At 44.9% G+C, this 21,146-nt stretch overlaps 4 pseudogenes; 3 read left to right on the forward strand and 1 right to left on the reverse strand.

The window, feature by feature from the left end:
• Positions 1 to 6,201: 6,201 nt before the first annotated feature.
• On the reverse strand, positions 6,202 to 6,596 carry LOC147964853 (uncharacterized; annotated as a pseudogene).
• An 11,520-nt stretch (positions 6,597 to 18,116) lies between these two features.
• LOC147964854 (DIMBOA UDP-glucosyltransferase BX8 pseudogene) lies at positions 18,117 to 18,575 on the forward strand (annotated as a pseudogene).
• A 661-nt stretch (positions 18,576 to 19,236) lies between these two features.
• LOC147964855 (cellulose synthase-like protein D4 pseudogene) lies at positions 19,237 to 19,764 on the forward strand (annotated as a pseudogene).
• Positions 19,765 to 19,779: 15 nt separating this feature from the next.
• LOC125516717 (cellulose synthase-like protein D4 pseudogene) lies at positions 19,780 to 20,577 on the forward strand (annotated as a pseudogene).
• The last annotated feature ends 569 nt before the right edge of the window (positions 20,578 to 21,146 follow it).

Raw genomic sequence — 21,146 nt, forward strand, 5'->3', positions numbered from 1 at the left:
CGAGTGCAGCGGCACTCTAGTTGGGTCCATCAATCAATGTATAAAAAGGGGTAAGTGTTATCTATTTTTTCCAATTTTTAACACTTAAATTCTCTCATCGCATGTTCGCTGTAGAAAAAGTTTGACATGCATCTTTGTCCATATGCATGCGGTGGTCCTAGGACACTTACTCGTGTGTGACTCTCTCTGTGGGCCCGCGAGGTTGCCGTCCAGCACTATGACATGCGGTGAGATAGGTTAATTTGACCAAGGATGGTCATTTTTTGGTTTTTGTTACGTATGGTAGGAGTATATATAGCACGCGTCGAAGAGGGTGGGGGCAGCATATACTAGGCGTCATATATCATCCGTGGGCCCGCGAGGTTGTCCTCCATCACTTTGACCCTACAAGAGAGATTAATTTGACCAACAAGGAGGTTTATTTTTGGGTTGTGTTGCGGTAGGAGTATATTGTATGCGTAGAAGAGGGGAGGAGGGGGCAGCACATACTACACACATGTCATGAACGATCTCGCTTTTTGTGGGACTTTTTGGTTTTCGAGGTAGGTGCCACCAAGAAGTTGTTCATATTGGGTATTAAAAACATCACCAACACCTTGGGCACGTGCAGACGATGGTTGTCACTCACTCGCCTATGATGCTTCTGATGTAGGGTGGAATCCTAGATGGCCGATCTTTCATGAAAGGAGCGGATCCCGCGAAGAAAACGAAGAACACAAGGGAAAACACGAGAGGAGACATGAGGGGAAATACGAGAAAATCACTCAAACCAACAAGAACGATCACACATATGCTAGACCCAAGTACACATAGAGATCACATGATCCAAAGTCAACACGGGATGATACAAAGGGTAACCAGTTCTTCTCCAAAGGAGGTCTTGATCGGGGTCTTCTCCGTGAAGGAGGTCTTGAATCCAACGTGGATCTTCTCCGAAGAGGGGCCGCGGTCTCTCTCAAGGAGTAGATCCGTATGGATGAGCAAAGCTCTATCTCAAATGAGCTAAACCAATGCTAACCCTACCTAGAAGGAGGAGGAGGTCTATTTATAGTCTTATTGCAAACGGGGGCGGAGTGAAGGGGTACATGGGCCTCGGGCCCGATCCTGTGCGCAGACAGGTACCGGACATCCGGTGTGTAGCGGTCGTCCGGTGGCTCATGGGCGGCCAGCCGTTCGGTGGCTTCCGGACTTCCGGTGGTGCTGGCTCGGTTGCTGAGGTACCAGATTTTCGGGAGTGGGCGGTCGTCCGGTCGCTGGTTGTCCGGTGGCGTCAGACGTCCGCTCGTTTGGCACGGGTGCGGAGACGCCGGTCATCCAGTCCGGGCCGGTCGTCCGCTCGTTGTAGCTCGGCTGGGGCTTCAGGCGCTGGACGTCCGATCCCGACCGGTCGTCCGGTGGCTGTAGCTTTCGCGGCAACCCTTCTTTTTGTCCTTGGCACTCGGTGTCCTCGCCATCTTGTCCGTTGGATGTAGTTGCTCCATGGCTCTCCTCCAAGTACCTAATTACACACAGTGTTTCCGCTTGAGGTAGCAGCCATGTCTCATGCATAGAAAGTGGTAGTTCGGAAAGGAGCGAGTTCACCTTATCTTCGATAGAATTTGCTCGTGCTCTTGTCATTGGTCCAAGTGGTGTCATGGGTCACGTAGGTAGTTCCATGTGGATGGCCTTGGGATGCTCCGCATCGGCTTCCCTCTATGGGCTCGTGAGGTCGTCGTCCATCTAATATATGACACAATGAGAAAGGTAATTTGACGAATAAGGAGGATTCTTTTTTGGGTTGTGTTATGGTACGTTAAAGTATATATTACGCGTCGAAGAGGGGAGGGGGCAGCATATACTGCACGTCATGAACCTCGCTTCGTGTGGGGGACTTATAGGTTTTTGAGGCAAGTGCACATCAAAGTTCTGCGTATATATTACGCATTCAAACATCACAACCACATCTCCATACATGTGTTTGGCTCACATGCAAGCGATGTCAGTTGTCCTCTAGCACTCACTCACGGGGTTATTAGCAAGATGCTTTGTCCATCTATGCGTACCCGCTTGCTCAATCACTTTGACTGACAGCGATGGAGGTTAATTTGACTTATAATTAGGAGGGGATTAAATTTTGATTCGTCTTATACGGTACGGTACATGCATGTCATGATGTGAGATAACATATTATAATTTGAGCGCATGTTTATGCATGAATCCCTCCCACTGGATCAAAGTGGGGGGGGGGAGGGGGGCGAGCACGCGACACGTCATGAACCTCTCTCTATGTGGGGACTGTGCAATTTTTGATGCATAGATGCGCCACATCAAAATGTTGTGCTTTTGTTATTCAAGCATATATGCATGCAGCACGCATGTCCATACATATGTTTGGGGCACATGCATGCAGTGGTTGTCTTTGGACACTCTCCCTCGCTTGGTTATCATCGATGACCTATATATTCGTGGGCCCACGTGGACGTCCATCACTTCGACCAACAATGCGAGAGGTTACCAAGGTGGATTCTTCTTCTCTTGGCTGGTGAGATTCGAGACCTAAGTTTGAGGGCATATATACAAATGAATCCCTATTTTTTTATATATATACATAAACACTATTCTGATCACGGGATCAGAATATTATTCTGATCACAACATGAACTTCCTGATTTACACACCTGAACTTCCCTGTGTAGGAACCCGACCTTCGGGCTATCTTCGCAACCGTGTCTCGCCGCGCGAATTATTCTGGTTAGTTATGTTTTATATGATGTTAGTGTAATCTAGAAATGTTTTTTAGCAACTAAATACCCGTTTTAAATAGGAATCTCGCTCATCGGTGGATTTTGCTCTCGAGTCGTGATGAAATTGCGTTTTTTGCAATTTTACTGCCTAAGTTATTCGACTTGAACTTCTCCCAGTGCTAGGTTGAACTTCCACCAATATTGGCCAAATGGGGCTTGCGATATACCATTGGAAAGCTATGGACACGATTATCATGACCCAAGTTAAATTTTTGGCAAAATGTGAGCGGTTTAAGAGCAGTTTTGAAAACCGTTTTTTCTTTATACAAAAAACGTGAATCGTATTTTCGATCGCATTTCTAAACTGTTTATCGGAATGAGGCAAATAATATGGCGTTGAAAGCTTTTGTAAAACCGCCCCTTCCACATGTTGAAAGTTTTCTCTAATTCCTTATGGTTAAAGAGTAATTTGGAAAATCGTAAAATTTCACAAACCGAACAGCCGAGTTCATATTTTTGATGCCATTTCTAAATGGCTAGTCCAATTGAGGCAAATGATATGGCGTTGGAAAGCTTATGAAAATGCGCTACTTACTCTTGTTGAAAGTTTTTCCTAATTTTAAACAGTTTAAAAGTAATTTAGAAAATGGTACAAGTTCCACCGAGTTTGTATTTTCGAGCTAATTTTTTAACCTTACATCTGAATGCAGCAAATGATATGGCGTTGGAAATCTTGAGGAAATGCGAAACTTTTTGGTATATATTATTTCTCCCAATTCATTATGGTTTTATGTCAATTTTGAAAATGGATAAAAACGTATTTTCGCTGTAATTTTTACAACTTTTATCGGAATGGGAAAATAATATACCGTTGAAAAGCTACGGAAAATGTGAAACTTTTTCATGTTGATGGTTTTCTCTGATTCCTAGCCGTTTACAAGTAATTTTGAAAACGACGGGATCATTCATTCGGCCTTTATCACGAAACAGAATCTTCAAAAATACACCATGTGAAGAACTTAAACTTCTCGGCATGTTTACTTGAACTTCACTCTGTTTTCACGTGCTTTTTTTTGCTCGTAGCTCTCCATCTACTCGCTGGAATTGAGCAAGTGATATACCGGTGGAAAGCTGCTGTAAACACGCAACTTTCCCGTGTTGATCGTTTTCTCATACTCATGATGGTTTTAAAAGTTTTCATCTAAAATTCATTCACTATAGTAGTTGAACTTCCTGCTGTTTTCACGTTGAACTTTTGTGACGTATTTTCGTTTATAATTTTCTCATTCATTCGTTAGTTTTACACAAATGATATTCCTTTTGTACAAACCACTCTCACAATTTTTAACTTTCTCTGATGGAGGACTTGAACTTATAACAACAAAACAATTAGCCTTTGCTTTTTTAATTTTTTTCTAATACAAATGCACACCGGGTAGTATGCGAACTTCTAGCAGTTATCAATCTGAACTTCTCTCGGTTACGGGAAAATACTTGAGTGTTTTTATGAATTTTTAATCTGATTTTCTTAATCTCTTTTTATGAATTTTGAAGCGCTCTATTTTTTAAAGTTGAACTTCTTGTTTTTTTGAACTTTTTGTTTCCATTCTTTAATAACGAGGAAAATCTGAGTTCACTATAATCATCGAACTTCTCCATCTTTTTAATACGAACTTCCTGGTTTTATTTCTTAATCTTTTTTATGAAATTTTGGAGCGCTCTATTTTTAAAATTTGAACTTCTTGTTTTTTATTTTTGAACTTCTTGTTTTCATTCTTTAATAACGAGGAAATCTGAGTTTTTTATGATCATCAAACTTCTCCATCTTTTTAATATGGACTTCCTGGTTTTTTTCTTAATCTTTTTTATGAAATTTTGAAGCGCTCTATTTTTCGTAAAGATCGAGCCATGATGTTGTTTTAATATGGGCTTCTTGGGTATTTTTAGAAAATGGGGAAATCATTTTTTATAAACCTTTTTGATATATTCCATTATTTTAATATGAACTTCTTCATTTTATTCTTTAGTAACGAGAAAAAAATCTAAGTTTTTTCTTCACATCGAACTTCTCCATTTTTAAAATTTGGACTTCTTGTTTTTTTTGTAATGGAAAATATCCTAGTAGTTTTAGTAAACATTGAACCGCTCCATTATTTTACTTTGAACTTCTAGAGTTTTTTTTAATTTAGAAACAGTGAAATCCTTTTGTACTTTTAGTATTTAAATTAAACTTCGTACTTTTCTTTTTCTAGAAAACAGGAAGAACTTGAGTTTTTTTATATTGAACTGGTTTGTTATTATTAATGTGAAATTGGTGGCTTGATTACTTAGTCTCAAGGGAAATCGTTTCTTACTAAATAAAAATTGAACCGCATCGTTATTTAATTTTGAACTTCTAGGGTTTTCTTTTAATATACAAATTGAACCACATTGGGCTGCCAGGATGAACTTCTCTCTTTTTCTGCTCCCAGAGAGAAAGCGGTGCATTGGTGAATAATAACCTTATGTTGAACAACATGCAGACTAGTCTTTTTTGCTAACTCTTTCTCTACATAAAACGGGTAAAATCACGGAAAATGAGATCATTTTTATTGTGGTATTTTTTGCTCACTGTTTCTCTACGTAAAAATGGAAATCAAAGGATATTTTCCACAATAAAAAACAATTTTTAAATTTACGAGCATGTCATGGGCCTGTGTAACCTACATACTAGTCTTTTGTTTTCTATTTTTAATTTATTGAACTACCCAACTCTGCAAATTTGTACTTCAAATTATTTGTTTGTTTAGTATCATTTTTTGCGGCGCCCATCTTTTTCTACACTCTTTTTTGTGTGTGAATTTAACATTTTGAACCTCCCAAAAATCGGCTTGCTAACTTTTTTTGATGAATGCTTTTTCTCTAAGCATTTTTTAATAGTAAGATGCATTCTTCCTAAAATACAATGATTGAACTCCCTATACAATAATATTTGAACTTCCAGATTACTTTAAAAAATACATACTCCTTTAGGTGTATGTAAACAATATGGTTTATACAAACTTCCTTACATCAAATCACGCGAAAGAACATGCATGAATGGAAAAAAAGGGGAAGGAGTTACAAGATCCATAACATACTTTTTTGGTATCTTTTTCTGAAGGTTCTGCACAATAACTTAACAAGTTACAACATCCAAGCTATGAAATGAAATACACTAATCCAAGCTATGATCGGTCTAAAAGGCTACCATGAAGTTATAACACAGTTATCGCTAGCCCACTAGGACTTTGCAATATCCTCATGTCAAAAATGCTTTGATACTTGTTACCATTGACCTACAACAGTTGGCTCATTGTCCATTTTACTAACACAGTAACATACTAACATGACAGATGTCAAAAGAAAAAACACAGTAACATGACAGACACACATACACATGCCCACACACACAGTGGGACATGCTTGAAGCTAGCACAAAGTTGACGACGATGGGAATTTAGAAGTGGGACGACGACGACCGTGACCTGACATCCACCCTGGCGGACCGGTGGAAGAGCACGACGCAGTCGGAGATGGCCTCGTCGTAGTGCGCGTTGTTCACGGGCTGCAGGTTGGAGCTGCTGCACGATGGCCTCTTGGGCGCCACAGCCACAACGTCCTTGCCACTGCCCTGGAGTTGGTGGAGAAGGTGACCTTGGGCGGCCGCAGCGGGATGGCGAACATGCCCACCAGCATCTTCCTGGACCCTTCCATGACCCTGGCAGGCCACCTTGGTGCCGGTCTCCCGCCATGGACGTAGTGCGCCTTACTACCATGGATGTGGTGGTGAGACGACACCCCCGCCACCGCTTTCTTCCGGTAGCTTGAGCTCCTCGCTTGCGGTCTCGACATTCAGTGTCCCAGTGGACATAACAAGGGGATGGCGACTAGCAGAAACGGCTCCACGAGCATCTTTGTTCGACCTACCACGAGAACTCTGTTTGACCTGCCAATGTGTACAATCCTGATGACCCAAGAAGATCAACAGAAGCAAAGAGAACTCTGTTTGACTTGCCTACATCTAAACTATTGTAAGTCTAACACAATCACAAAAGAGAACATCTGCAACATAATGTTAGTTTCTTCTTCTTGTGTAATATATATTGGACTGCTGCAAGAAATCAGAAGAATTAAACACTGCTAGAGTTTTTTGTAGGACAAAGATGCAGGCAGTGCCAGTAGGCATTGGAGCATCGAAATGCAAGTGCTACGGCGTGCGTGCGAGGATTGGAGATGGCTGGTCGCCGATGCATGGGATCAGGGGTTAACACATTTTTTAAACATCTTCGGTCAAGATTGTGAAGTTCAGTTAACACATTTTTCACATGAGCAACACATCCATATGTTGGAGCATGTTTGTCAGCTAGTTCAAAGAGAAAAAACTGCTAAACAAATTTAGCCATATTAGTTGGATGACATAGCTTTGCACACATGACAGGATTTTCATGGGAGCACTACTCACGACTGTTTTCGGAGAGGAACCTGGGATGCCACGAAGCACCATGCGCTGCAGCTAGGAGAGGTGCGAGGAAGGTCAGAGAGAGTTGACAGGGAAGGTCAGAGAGAGCTGATGGGGAGGGACGATGCGCACGATGGCTGGCTTCTGGCGACACCGTAAGAGAAGAAATCGGGGGGAGGAGCACGGGAGATCAGACCTGATAGGTAGTGTACCTCCAGCTTGGATCTTGGCGTGGCACCGGTGCTCAGGTGGTTAACACCGACGTTGCGCAGGGAGACAGGCAGCGGCGTGCAGGTGGTCGGGGCGGCGCCGCGCAGGTGGTCGGAGTCAGCGGCGCGCATGGAGCCAGGCCGGCGGCGGGCATGTGGTCGGGGCGGCGGCGCGCTCGTGGTCATGGCGGCAACACTCAGGGAGCCAGGCGGCAGCGCACAGGTGGTCGGGGCAGCGACGCGTAGGGAGCCGGGCGGCGATGGGGCGGGGCACCTATGGCGGGGGTGGGGTCCGGGGCGGGGCGGAGCACTAGCGGCGGGTGGGGGAGGGGTCACCGGTTGGGGATCGAGGCGAGCGAGGTGGGGATCCAGGCACGGGAGGTGCGGGACAGACGATCGTTTTTTTCGATGGAGTTCGGGAACACCACCGCGGCTCCTATATAGGACGCTGTGATCCAAATAGCTATTCTAATCCTGGGATTAGAATAGTGTTGTCCTATATATATAGTATACGTGTCGTGAACCCTCGCTTCATGTGGGGACTTTCCGGTTCCAAAAGCATGGTGCCACATCAAAGTTGTGCATTGGGTATATTCAAACACAACATAACACTTCATACATATGTCTGGGCCACATGAACGTAGTGGTTGTCTTCAGGCACTCCCCCGTGTGGTTATCGACGACAAGATAGCCTATTTGTGGGGCCACGTGTGGATGTCCAGGCATGACTTTAACCCAACAACGAAAGAGGTTATATAGCCAAGATTGTGATTCTTCTTGGTCAGTGTTACAATACGCCTTTGTGAGATGCCCCCTCCCACCAACTCAAAGTGTATGTGGGAGGACCTCCATGGGGTTGAGGATGTCCAGTTAATTTGCGATGCACATGTGTCACATCAAATTTGTGATTTGGTTATTTAAATATCACACCACACCGTTTTCACACGCGCGCGCCCACACACACACACATATATATAGGGTCGCGCTATTTGTCACCCTGGGCGAGAAATAGTTATTCTTCACCCCCCTCTATTTTACCATCAATGCACCGTAATTTTATGTTTCGTAAGTTTTGTCTTATTTCCGACACAAAAAGAAACCGTAAGAAAATATATAATCACCGTAAAAAATATTTTATGTTATGTAAAATTACAAACGTAAAAACATAGTCTAAAATACACATAAACTGCAATATATATATATATATATATATATATACCTCGTTCGATCTCACCACTCCCTCGAACAAACCCGCAACAAAAAAAACCGCAGGGAACAGACCACGTTCGTGGACGGCGAGAAAAAATTGAAACAACAAAAGCGAGAGAACCCCACGACGCTCGTTCTCCACTTCCTCCTCCGGTCTGCCTATCTCCGTCCTCAGATCTCACCCCAGAACATGAACCGCACATCCTTCTCCATGTCCTCCAGACGAGGCCCTCTTCCGCGACCACCCGATGCCTCCCTCTCCACTGGACGGTCCCCTCTTGTACGACCACACTAACACTTCTCTCTACTCCCATCAATTTTGTGTTGCCCCGCCCATGGAGATTTCACCATGCCCGCGAACGATCATGGTATGTCGATGGGCCAATGCGACGGTGGGAAAGCTTTTGTGGTGGTTCGAGCCACGACGGTGGATGCGGCGATGGAGGTCTAGGAGGAGGGGAAGAGGTGCGTGAGCTACAATGGCGGAGGAAGCGACAGAGACCTGGGAGGAGGAGAGGTACCACTACAAGAAATATGTCAACTTATGACCTTCTATCAGTGACCCTCGAAGAATTGGTCATAAATTTATGACCATTTTAGACCAATTGGTCAAAAGCTGTTCAGGGGGCTCCAAACCCTAAACCATTGCGACCATTTTGGTCAGAAAGGTCGTAATTTCCTTACACGAAATGGTCACAAAGCAAACAGTGCTAGTCCGCTGCCTTATTTCTAGTTGTTAATGACCAATATAGATGGTCATAGCCTTGTAGATTGTGGTGGGTTGTGATGACTAGGCGCCATCTCATCAGTTTTGCCTATGTGCCATGTCCATGTGGCAGTTTTGGCCCTAGGTTGTGAAGCAACCTATATTTCTATCATTCCCAAAATTCCCAAAAAAATCTCATAAATTCTTTGGGGCATATCTTCATCAAATATGTAAAAATCCTTCCTTGCCTAGTTCAAAACTAATTCAACAATATTCATTTTCCTATTCTATTCACAACAACACTTTATGAAGGAAGTGCTATTTATATATTCTTGATTGCCCTCTGAATTTTTGGGCACTCTTTCCTATCCAAATCATTACCGCATGAAAAAATTCAGCTCCATTTGCCTAGCAAATCTTCCTCGGCAAATTTCCATAGTTTTTGTCCACCTAGAAGCATTGTGAAGGAAGTACCTTTTTTATATCTCTAAATGACATGAAATTTATACAGTTCCTTCATATGCCCAAATTATCACCCTCCTCCAAATTGCAGCTCAGTCAAATCATCTATGTGAGCCCAGGTTCAATTTATATTTTATGGCCAAATTGGCACGTTGCAAAGCAAGTGTTATATATACCCCTCCTATTACCCTCAAACTTTTCGGGCACTCTTCCATACCCAAATCATTGCCACATGCTAATATTCAGCTCAATTTTCCTAGTAAATCTTTCTCGGGAAATTTCCAAAGTTTCTACCTCGAGAGAAGCTTTGTGAAGTAAGTACTAGCTAGGCTTACCCAAATGATCTGAAAATTTACCAGCGCATGACCATACCTAAGTAACTTACCTACACCAATTTTGAGCTCATTTCATTCATCCAATCTCTCTCACTAGTTTTCCCAAGTTTCTGTCCATAGAAGAGCATTGTGAAGGAAGTACTACTTTGGCATGTCCAAATGGTATCAATTTTCTACAATGATTTCCTATGTTCAAATAACCATCCTCCACAAAATTTCAGCTCACTCCATTCATTATTTTGAGCCCAGCTTCAACTCATATTTTTGTCCAGCGTGGTACTTTGCAAAGCAAGTACCACCTAGGATCCTCCTTTTGAGCTAAAAATTTGTGAAGACATTTTTCTTAGTAGATGATCATCGTCATCCAAAACTCACGCCCATTGGCCATGTGCATTTCCCGTACCGCTAATCAAACACTTGGCTGCTAATTCATGTTTGAGCATCGATTGGTATCCTCGTGAGAATCTTATGTTGTAATTTTCTTTCTAGCACCAACCTGGGGAGTGCCCAACCCACTAGACATTCCTAGGCCGCCCAGAACACATGGCAACATTACGGTCACGCGGTGACCACGCGACGGGCATGCGAGTTTACGCTCTAGAGTTGGGGCCCTCGGCCACCGCCTAAACCTTGATGTATCGCCACCAAACCATGTATTTATGATTAAATAGGTCCTTATGTAACTAGAAATGATTTTTGGAAAAAATAAATAGCAAACTATGAGCCAGCTGCAGTTCAAATTTGACCCGCTTCCAGCTGAATCGGCGGAAATTTGTCTTTTTCACGAGAGGTGGATCAAAATATTTTACACCCAACCATTTTGTCAATTGTGCATTAAATATGGCCTAGTATTTTATAAAAATAATTTGGTCCAATTTTGCAACAATTATTTGGTAGTTCCTTCACAAAAAAACCTCCTTCGGGCACTCGAAAAATGAAAAATGGTTTTTTCGTCCAACGAAAATGAAAACTTCCTTAGACAACATTGTTTGCCATTCTAATATGCACTCTTGTGCACAATATGAGATCATTTGAACAAACTATGCCATGAATGTGGCCATAAGATTGATCATTTGGCTTGAAAGCCATTGATCTCCACACATGATAGCTCGTTTCTGAGAACACTTTTTTTTTATAATAATTGCCGTATTACAAGTTTGTTATTTTTCCTAGGAACTTGGCCACATATGATGACACAATGCGAAGGTTTCCCAATTTTTTGATTTTTTTTGAATTTCTTATGCCCGTTTCAAAATGCGGTCAAAACGGCGGGAATGACCGTTCCTAGCTAGTGGTTGAATCTTGGAATTTTGTTGGTGTTTCTCTGATTAAATAGGTCCTTATGTAACTAGAAATAATTTTTGGAAAAAATAAATAGCAAACTATGAGGCAACTGCAGTTCAAATTTGACCCGCTTCCGTCTGAATCGGCGGAAATTTGTCTTTTTCACGAGAGGTGGATCAAAATATTTTACACCCAACCATTTTGTCAATTGTGCATTAAATATGGCCTAGTATTTTATAAAAATGATTTGGTCCAATTTTGCAACAATTATTTGGTAGTTCCTTCACAAAAAAACCTCCTTTCGGGCACTCGAAAAATGGAAAATGGTTTTTTCGTCCAACGAAAATGAAAACTTCCTTAGACAACATTGTTTGCCATTCCAATATGCACTCTTGTGCACAATATGAGATCATTTGAACAAACTATGCCATGAATGTGGCCATAAGATTGATCATTTGGCTTGAAAGCCATTGATCTCCACACATGATAGCTCGTTTCTGAGAACACTTTTTTATAATAATTGCCGTATTACAAGTTTGTTATTTTTCCTAGGAACTTGGCCACATATTATGACACAATGCAAAGGTTTCCCAATTTTTTGATTTTTTTTGAATTTTTTATGCCCGTTTCAAAATGCGGTCAAAAGAGCGGGAATGACCGTTCCTAGCTAGTGGTTGAATCTTGGAATTTTGTTGGTGTTTCTCTGATTAAATAGGTCCTTATGTAACTAGAAATGATTTTTGGAAAAAATAAATAGCAAACTACGAGGCAGCTGCAGTTCAAATTTGACCCGCTTCCAACTGAATCGGCGGAAATTTGTCTTTTTCACGGGAGGTGGATCAAAATATTTTACACCCAACCATTTTGTCAATTGTGCATTAAATATGGCCTAGTATTTTATAAAAATGATTTGGTCCAATTTTGCAACAATTATTTGGTAGTTCCTTCACAAAAAAACCTCCTGTCGGGCACTCGAAAAATGGAAAATGGTTTTTTCGTCCAACGAAAATGAAAATTTCCTTAGACAACATTGTTTGCCATTCCAATATGCACTCTTGTGCACAATATGAGATCATTTGAACAAACTATGCCATGAATGTGGCCATAAGTTTGAGCATTTGGCTTGAAAGCCATTGATCTCCACACATGATAGCTCGTTTCTGAGAACACTTTTTTTATAATAATTGCCGTATTACAAGTTTGTTATTTTTCCTAGGAACTTGGCCACATATGATGACACAATGCGAAGGTTTCCCAATTTTTTGATTTTTTTTGAATTTCTTATGCCCGTTTCAAAATGCGGTCAAAACGGCGGGAATGACCGTTCCTAGCTAGTGGTTGAATCTTGGAATTTTGTTAGTGTTTCTCTGATTAAATAGGTCCTTATGTAACTAGAAATAATTTTTGGAAAAAATAAATAGCAAACTATGAGGCAGCTGCAGTTCAAATTTGACCCGCTTCCAGCTGAATCGGCGGAAATTTGTCTTTTTCACGAGAGGTGGATCAAAATATTTTACACCCAACCATTTTGTCAATTGTGCATTAAATATGGCCTAGTATTTTATAAAAATGATTTGGTCCAATTTTGCAACAATTATTTGGTAGTTCCTTCACAAAAAAACCTCATTTCGGGCACTCGAAAAATGGAAAATGAATTTTCCGTGTAAATAAAATGGAAAATTCCTTAGACAACATTGTTTGCCATTCCAAGATGCACTCTGATGCAAAGTATGATATATTTTGAACAAATTATGCCATTTCAAAATGCACCCTCGTGCAAAAAATACAAGAGAAACAAATAGAAAAACACAATTACATAAGCTTTGTTCTTATTGGTTGAAATGTTTGTGCCATGGATCGATGACATGGCATCCATCCATCCATCCATCTATCCATCCCATTTATCTAAAGAAAAAAATAGAAAGAAAGAAAAAGAACCCCCACCCCCAGGGCAGCCCAACCACCCAAACCCTATCCCCTCCCCAGATCCATCGTCGCCGCCCCCTCTCGCCTCTCCACCGATCCACTCCCGCCGCCGCCTCCGCCCCCACCCCTTCTCCCCAGACTGAGAGAGAGGCACCGCCGCAATGGAGAGAGGGGCGCCGCCGTGGCCCGGACTCTCCTCCTCCTCCTCCTCCCCCCACAACTCGCCCATGCCAAATCCGTCTCAGCCACCGGCCAGCCAGAGAGCGATTCGCCGCCGCCGTCACCGCTGCCGCCGGCGTCAAGCCCCTCTCACCACCTAACAGCCTCACCCTCGCGGCCCCCGCCCCCTCACGGGCCCCGCGTCTCCCACAAGAATCGTGCCCTCCCGCCTAGGGTTTCCGCTGCCGCCGGAGAGGAGGGGAGGGGAGGAGCAGAACCAGGGCGAGATGGTACGTGCGCTGGACTTTCGATCCGTCTCTCGATTTGATCCCTAACCGCGTCGGCATGGCTGATTCTCTCTGCTGATGGGTGATTCCGTAGGCCGGACGGCTCCTCGGGCAACTCCTCGTCATGGGCGGCGCCGTCGTCGCCAGGGCCGTGGTCCAGGCCTACCGCCAGGCCATCGTCAGTGAGTGCCCCCTCTCCCTCTCCCCCTCTGCAAAAATATTTGTTCCCTACTTCCCGTTCCTTGCCCCTGACAGTGCGAATGAGGCCGTACTTTTTACCCCCTCCCTTCTCACCTAGTAATGGAGTAAGTGAACTCTTGATGCCGTCTAGTTTCATGTGTCAGTCAGTCTGTTGTGTGTAATACCCCTTGTTCATGTCTATACTAGCTTAGCTAGCAGGTTGGGCAGCAAGGCAGCAAGTTATTGAACTTGAGATGTTGCTGCTGCTGCTGCTGTATGTTTTTTGTGTCCCTGATCCTGAAGCCACCGGTAACTACAGTTGCAGTGGGATGTTTGTTGTGGAACGGTGACCGTGCATTCTGATGTCTGACAATTGTCTGTACTTAGATGCTCCTTGATGAATTGATCTGACACTGCTTCTTCATATCTTTGCCTATTGGTACTGTTATTAATTGTGATTTGATCTTCATATCTTCCACCTTACCGGTGTTTGTTTTTGTCATGTACAATCATCATTTAATATTGAAGGGTGTACACAGGGAATTCATTTAGCAGTATGAATAATCATTTGATTAAATAATTCATTTAGCAGTGTAAATAATTCATTTAGCTAAGTTTTAGTTCTCTAAACTAGACGGCTATGCAGTTTCAGTTTACTCGGTCCAGTGATCCTGTTTTTGGATTTCTGCGGCTGTTCTCTAAACTGAATTTGGTTCAGTTAAAAAACTACACTACCTGACTGTTTAGGGCAGCGAGCTTCTAACTGAAAAACGAGTTTGCGCACCTGTACTGAACTGCCTGATTGCTTTCAATTCAGTACCAATTTGTCTTACCACTCGTAATCTATGTTGCACATTGCACTGCTGTATGAGATAAACAAACTATGCATCTAACAGATGCTTGTACTGGATACTCTAATACTAGTATTTAGCGATCCACTTCACTGTCGAAATTGTCTTATGATTCTTACAGCCCTACTCAGGATTGGGCTCCAAACTGAATTTGATGCGGCTGTTCAATACAATTTGATTTTGATTTTATGGCAGAATTTAGTAATGGTTATGGCTAAATGCTATTGCTTGCTATAATATAAGATGAGCACTCAACCATTGTACAACTATTTGCATATTTGTTTTTTATATTTTATAAATGATGATAGTTTGTATAAGATGTTCACATGTTTTTTTACTAAAATCTCTTATGCCCTTGACTTAGCTTAACCCAAAATAGCAGCATCCTTGATGCGTACTGACCTTCACCTCGTTCTTTCTCTCGCAGACTCGAAGGAGACCATATGCAAGGCACCTCCTCTTCGGCTGTGAGAGTGTCCAGGGGTCGTGGGTGCGGCTAATGCCTATGTCTGTGGCCGCACTTGACACTGCCCTCTCTTTAAGGGCACATATCATTTTTTATAACTCTGCTATCTTTTCCCAAGTCTTTATTATCTTGCCTAGCCTTGTACTGATATGTATTGTTTGATGTTAATTACCCAAGCTAGTGCATGATGTTAGGGATAACCTGAGAGCACTTGCCTAAGTTTATAAGATATGACATGTGTCAGTCCAAGCCTGCTGCTCTTTCAATGCTTTTGCCGCTGTACTGTGTTTCTCTAGTTGTTCGAATGTTTCTGCTTCTTTTGGACCTGATGATAAGGACCTTTCTTTTCTCCCGTGGGTTAAAACAATGGGAGTTTGCATGGAAGGTTCTCTCGCTGTATGTGAACAGCAGTATGATGTTACTTGGCAAATGTTTTTTCTATGACATGAGGGAAGAGCTACTATCATGTGCATGGAAGGTTTTCAAGTGAGCACTTGTTAGTTTATTTAGTACTTATGTAGTATGGGAAATATGCATAGGTATGTCCATGTGATTTTTAAGCATGCTTACTGCCTACCTGATACAGAGTTCTATAACTGATGTTCTTTATTTGACAGTCTATAGTCTCTTATAGTTGAAAACTTGAATAGTTACATTATGTGTGCTGCTATGTCTCTTATAGTTTCAGAAAAACATTAATTTATCTGTCCTGTTCTATTAATCCTAAAGATGAAACTCATGCATATGTTGCTTAACCTGACTGGCTTGAGTATTGTTCCGAACGAATTATACTACAGATTCCCTTCACTGTTTTTCTTCTAGTTATCTCATAGGATTACTCATGAGGCACATCTATTCTCTCCATTTTTTAGAACAAAAATGTGATTAATTCAGCATGCTTATGAGTATCATGCTTCTGAATATCTCCAAGTTGGATATTTCCATTAAACATGTTTCTGAATACCTCCCATATATATTTCCGTTAGTCTACTTAGTGCATCATTAAGATTATAAGCATCATTTTCATTGAATCCTGGTTACATATTTGTGTGTACTCAAGTTGAAAATGGGACTTGGAATAATATGCAAGTTTCATCTTTTCTATTGCAGCGAGTGGGTCGGTTATGCACTGGCAGCGTCCTTGCTACTAGCGGTGGGCGCGATGGTCCGGGCCAAGCAGAGAAAGATAGGTGAGATATACTCAGAGGTGATCATCGACAAGTCCTCGGACAAGATGACGATGGAGAGTATAGTGGAGGCACAACACATCATGAAGAAGGTGCACGAGTACGTCAAGACGACGAACGTCGTGATCCTCAGGCTATGGTCCATTATTCTAGCCCGGTCACCAAAGGTATATATCATTGCACACTAGTCTTGATCATTGACCATCCTTTGTGTAATGTTGGGGTACCGTCCGTCACATATGGTTCTGGACTATAATGTTTTGTGTACTGTTCATTGTCCTAATCATTGTTTCAGTTAAATTCAGTCCAAATTCAGTCCAGGAGTACTCCAAATTTAGTCCAAACACAGTCCAGATATTGTTTTGGTTTCCTTGTACTCCAAATTCATTCCAAACACAGTCCAGGAGTATAAACAAGTTTACAGATTCAGTCCAATTTCACTTGTGCAGGAAATTCACCTGTGCGGCGGCGGGGAAGGAGCAGCATCGTTAGCCCTGACAGAGGAAGCCATGTTGCCGTTTTGTTTGTTCCCAGCCTTGACTATGGTTTTCCAGCGAGTCCGGCATGTCGTCATTTTCTTGTAAAGCAGTATTGTATCACACTTGTAGAGCTCGTTACACATGTAGATCTTGTAAAGTACTGTATTACACATGGTCATATGTATTGGCAACGTGATCTGGTTGCTCTTATTTGAAGTATTATGTGTGCTTTTGTCTGCCAAGTTAAATACTAGTTGAAATATGAAGAATATGAGCCCGATAGATGGGACTCACTTACCAGACCCAAACCCGACAACTGGGACCCATCTGACTGGTGGACCCATTTAATAGAAAAAGGAAATTATAATTATTTAGACGAAAAGGCCAAGGCCCAATAATAAAAAAGGCTGCAATGTTGGGCCAGGCCCATGAAGTCGACCAAAAATTGATAGAAAAAAATATAGAAAGGCTGAATTAATGGGCTAGGCCCATGTAGAAAACTGAATTGGACCGGGCTGAATCTTGTGCCACATCAGCTTGCCACGCTGGATGCCTACGTGGCCTGGGGAGGTTGCTAGTGACCAAAACGCCACAGTGGACTTATTTTGGTCATAAACGTTTGCGACCATTCCAGAAGAAAGGTCGCTATAGTCAGTTTACGACGCCCAGCTTTTGACCTTATGTTTTTGGTCACAAAAAGGTCATAAATGGAAATTTGTGACCTTTCAGTGACCAATAGTGGTGGTCATAAGTTGACATATTTCTTGTAGTGTACACGAGCTACAACGGTGAAGGTGGGGAGAGGCACGATCTCGGGTCTTGCAGTTTGTAGGGTGCTCGCCGAAATTCCCCACTCATGGAAGCAGACAAAGGACGACACCATGAAACTATCATGACTGCTCTGAATATTGGGTTAAGAAGATTTCCAATGGAGAAAAATTCACTGTAGGTCACAAAACTTGAGCCGGATGACACTTTGGTACCACTACTTCAAAATACCCGAACTACGGTCCATGTACTTGCGCACAGGGTTCATTTTGGTCCGTATGTACGATTTCGTCTACGTATTTGCTGACTTGGCCGAGTCAGCGGCCGCCAGCTAGGCTTTGACCGCCACGTAGTCGATCCTAGGGTGAATACTACTCGGTCCAGGGTTATTTTTGCAAAAACGCCATGTCGGCCAGGGACCTGGTGGAGACGGCCTGGGGCATCACCGGCAGCGGCGTGCCGTTTCTCTGGGTGGTCCGGCCGGGCCTAGTCGCCGCGGACGGGCTGACACGGTTGCCGGGTGGGTTCGAGGAGGCGACACGCGGGCACGGGATGGTGGTGGAGTGGGCGCCGCAGGAGGAGGTGCTCCGGCACGCGGACGTGCCCGGGTTCTGGGACTCGACGACGGAGAGCGTTTGCGAGGGGGTGCCGATGGTGTGTCGCCCGCACTTCGACGACCAGATGGGGAACGCCAGGTACGTGGAGCATGTGTGGAGGGTAGGCTTCGAGGTCGCTGGCACGCTCAAGAGGGGCGGCGTGGAGGCCGCCATATGGCGGCTCGTCACAGGGAGCAAGGAAGCGGAGATGCGGGCCAGGGCCAGGGACCTGGTGGAGACGGCCTGGGGCATCGGAGAATACACGTGAGCTTCGGCAGCCTGGCATGCATGTCGAGTCATTGGGGTGGTTTTGCAAAAGCGCCATGACCACCCTTCTCTTTCTCTTCTTTGAGCGCGAGGAATCGGTTTGAGCTGTTGAGCGCCCTGCTTGCTGCTGGTTCTTTGATCGTCTGGAGTTTTGAGCTGATTTGGAGGAGGCGGGGGTGAACCAGTGGAGGGATGTCGCGGCGGCTGTCGTTGCCAGCAGGGGAGCCGGTGACGGTGACCGTGTCACCGACGAGAGGGAAGGGTGCTGGCGGCAGGAGCCCCAGGGATGGGGTCGTGAGGAGGGGGTTCGGGCTCACCAGCCCCGTGCCCATGCACTCCATCGGCTCCTCCACCGCAACGCTGCAGGTCTCGCCGGTGCACCTGAGCGCGGGGAGCCGGTATGCGTCGAGGGACGGTGCCGATGCGAGCGCCGAGTTCTGCACTACACCGTGCACATCCCGCCCACGCCGGACAGGACCACGGCGTCCGCGTCCACGGACGCGCCAGCAGCTGAGGAGGAGGGGGAGGTGTTGCCGGAGAGGAGCTACATCTCTGGCACCATCTTCACCGGTGGCCTCAACTGCGCGACGCGCGCCCATGTGCTCAGCAACTCTGCCGATGGCGCTTGGCCGGCCGCCTCCGTCAACATGTCCTGCTCCTGCAAGATGCGCGGCTGCGACATGCCGGAGTTGGCGGCCACCCGCCCTGTGACTGCAGCTTCATGATCTGCGAGGAGTGCTACATGGACTACGTCGCCGTCTCCGGCAACTGCCCAGGCTGCAAGGAGGCCTACTCCGCCAGCAGCGACACCGACGACTCCGTTGACGAGGACGACAACGACGACATCTCCTCGTCGGAGGAGAGGGACCAGATGCCCATGACATCCATGTCCAAGCGCTTCTCCATGGTGCACTCCATCAAGATGCCCATGCCCAGCAGCAACGGCAAGCCGGCCAACTTCGAACCACGCCCGGTGGCTCTTCGAGACCAAGGGCACCTACAGCTACAGCAACGCTCTATGGCCCGAGAACGAGCACGTCGGCGGCAACAACAGCGCTGGGGCCACCTCCGGATTCGTCGACATCGAGGAGCCGCCCAACTTCAGTGCCCGCTGCTGCCGGCTCCTGATGAGGAAGATCAGCGTCTCTCAGGCCATCCTCAGCCCATACAGGTACCAATTCCTCGTGTAAGAACAAGCGACATGGATGTCTGACGGCTCCCAGTGGGTCGGCACTTGGCTCGCCAGGGCGACGGATCACGCGCGCGGCAACCACGCTGGCATCATTCAGGTGATTGATCGAATCCATAGATGTTTTTGCAGCTGACATACTAAATCCTTTCGAAATGCTTGTTCAATCGATTCGAAATGCTCATGTATCTTCTCCAAATGATTAATGAACGCGCAGGCAATGCATGCGCCACCGACGTCGGAGCCAGTGCTTGGCGGTGAGCCGGCGGAGTCCGGCGCGCTGATCGACACGACAGGCGTGGACATCCGGCTGCCGATGCTGGTGTACATTTCACGCGAGAAGAGGCCCAGGTACGACCACAACAAGAAGGCCGGCGCCATGAACGCGCTGGTCAGGACGAGTGCCATCATGTCGAACGGGCCCTTCATCCTCAACCTGGACCGCGACCACTACGTGCACAACTCGGCGGCGCTCCGCGAAGGGATGTGCTACATGCTTGACCGTCGCGGCGACCGCGTCTGCTACGTGCAGTTCCCGCAGTGGTTCGAGGGCATCGACCCCAACGACCGGTACGCCAACCACAACCTCGTCTTCTTTGATGTTGCCATGTGCGCCATGGACGGGCTGCAGGGCCCCATGTACGTCGGCACAGGCTGCATCTTCCGCCGCACCGCTCTGTATGGGTTCAGCCAGACGTGCACCACCAAGCACCATGGCTGGCTCGGCAGGAAGAAGATCAAGTTGTTCCTGAGGAAGCCCACCATGGGGAAGAAGACGGACAGGGAGCTGGTCATGGCGTTTTTGCAAAAATAACCCCAGATCGAGTAGTATTCACCCTAGGGTCGACTACGTGGCGGTCAAAGCCTAGCTGGCGGCCGCTTACTCGGCCAAGTCAGCGAATACGTAGAAGAAATCGTACATACGGACCAAAGTGAACCCTGTGCACAAGTACATGGACCGTAGTTCGGGTATTTTGAAGTAGTGGTACCAAAGTGTCATCCGGCTCAAGTTTTGTGACCTACAATGAATTTTTCTCTTTCCAATGCCAAATCAGGTATCATATTGCCTCTTCATATCTAATTTGGAAAACAATAGGGGATGTCTTTGTTCTAATCGTCTATTTGGTTGATTTCGTGTTAGTGTCAGAGTGTTAAACTAATTCATCTCCTGTTGGTCAGTTTAGGATATTTACTATTTCGTTGTTGTTTAACGTGATGCCGCATACCAAAATGAAGGTAGGAAGGCAAACCAGTTGGCCATGGTTGTAGAGAACAAGAGGATGGATCCTCGTGGTGAGAGAATATGCGTATCTAAGGAGGAGTGATTGGAATACTTGACCAAGAAATTGGGAGGCTACTTGATTTGAATGGCCTGGATATGTC

This window comes from Triticum urartu, chromosome 6A (assembly GCF_056163025.1).
Source record: "Triticum urartu cultivar PI428250 chromosome 6A, HENAU_Tu73, whole genome shotgun sequence".
Taxonomy (NCBI): Eukaryota; Viridiplantae; Streptophyta; class Magnoliopsida; order Poales; family Poaceae; genus Triticum; species Triticum urartu.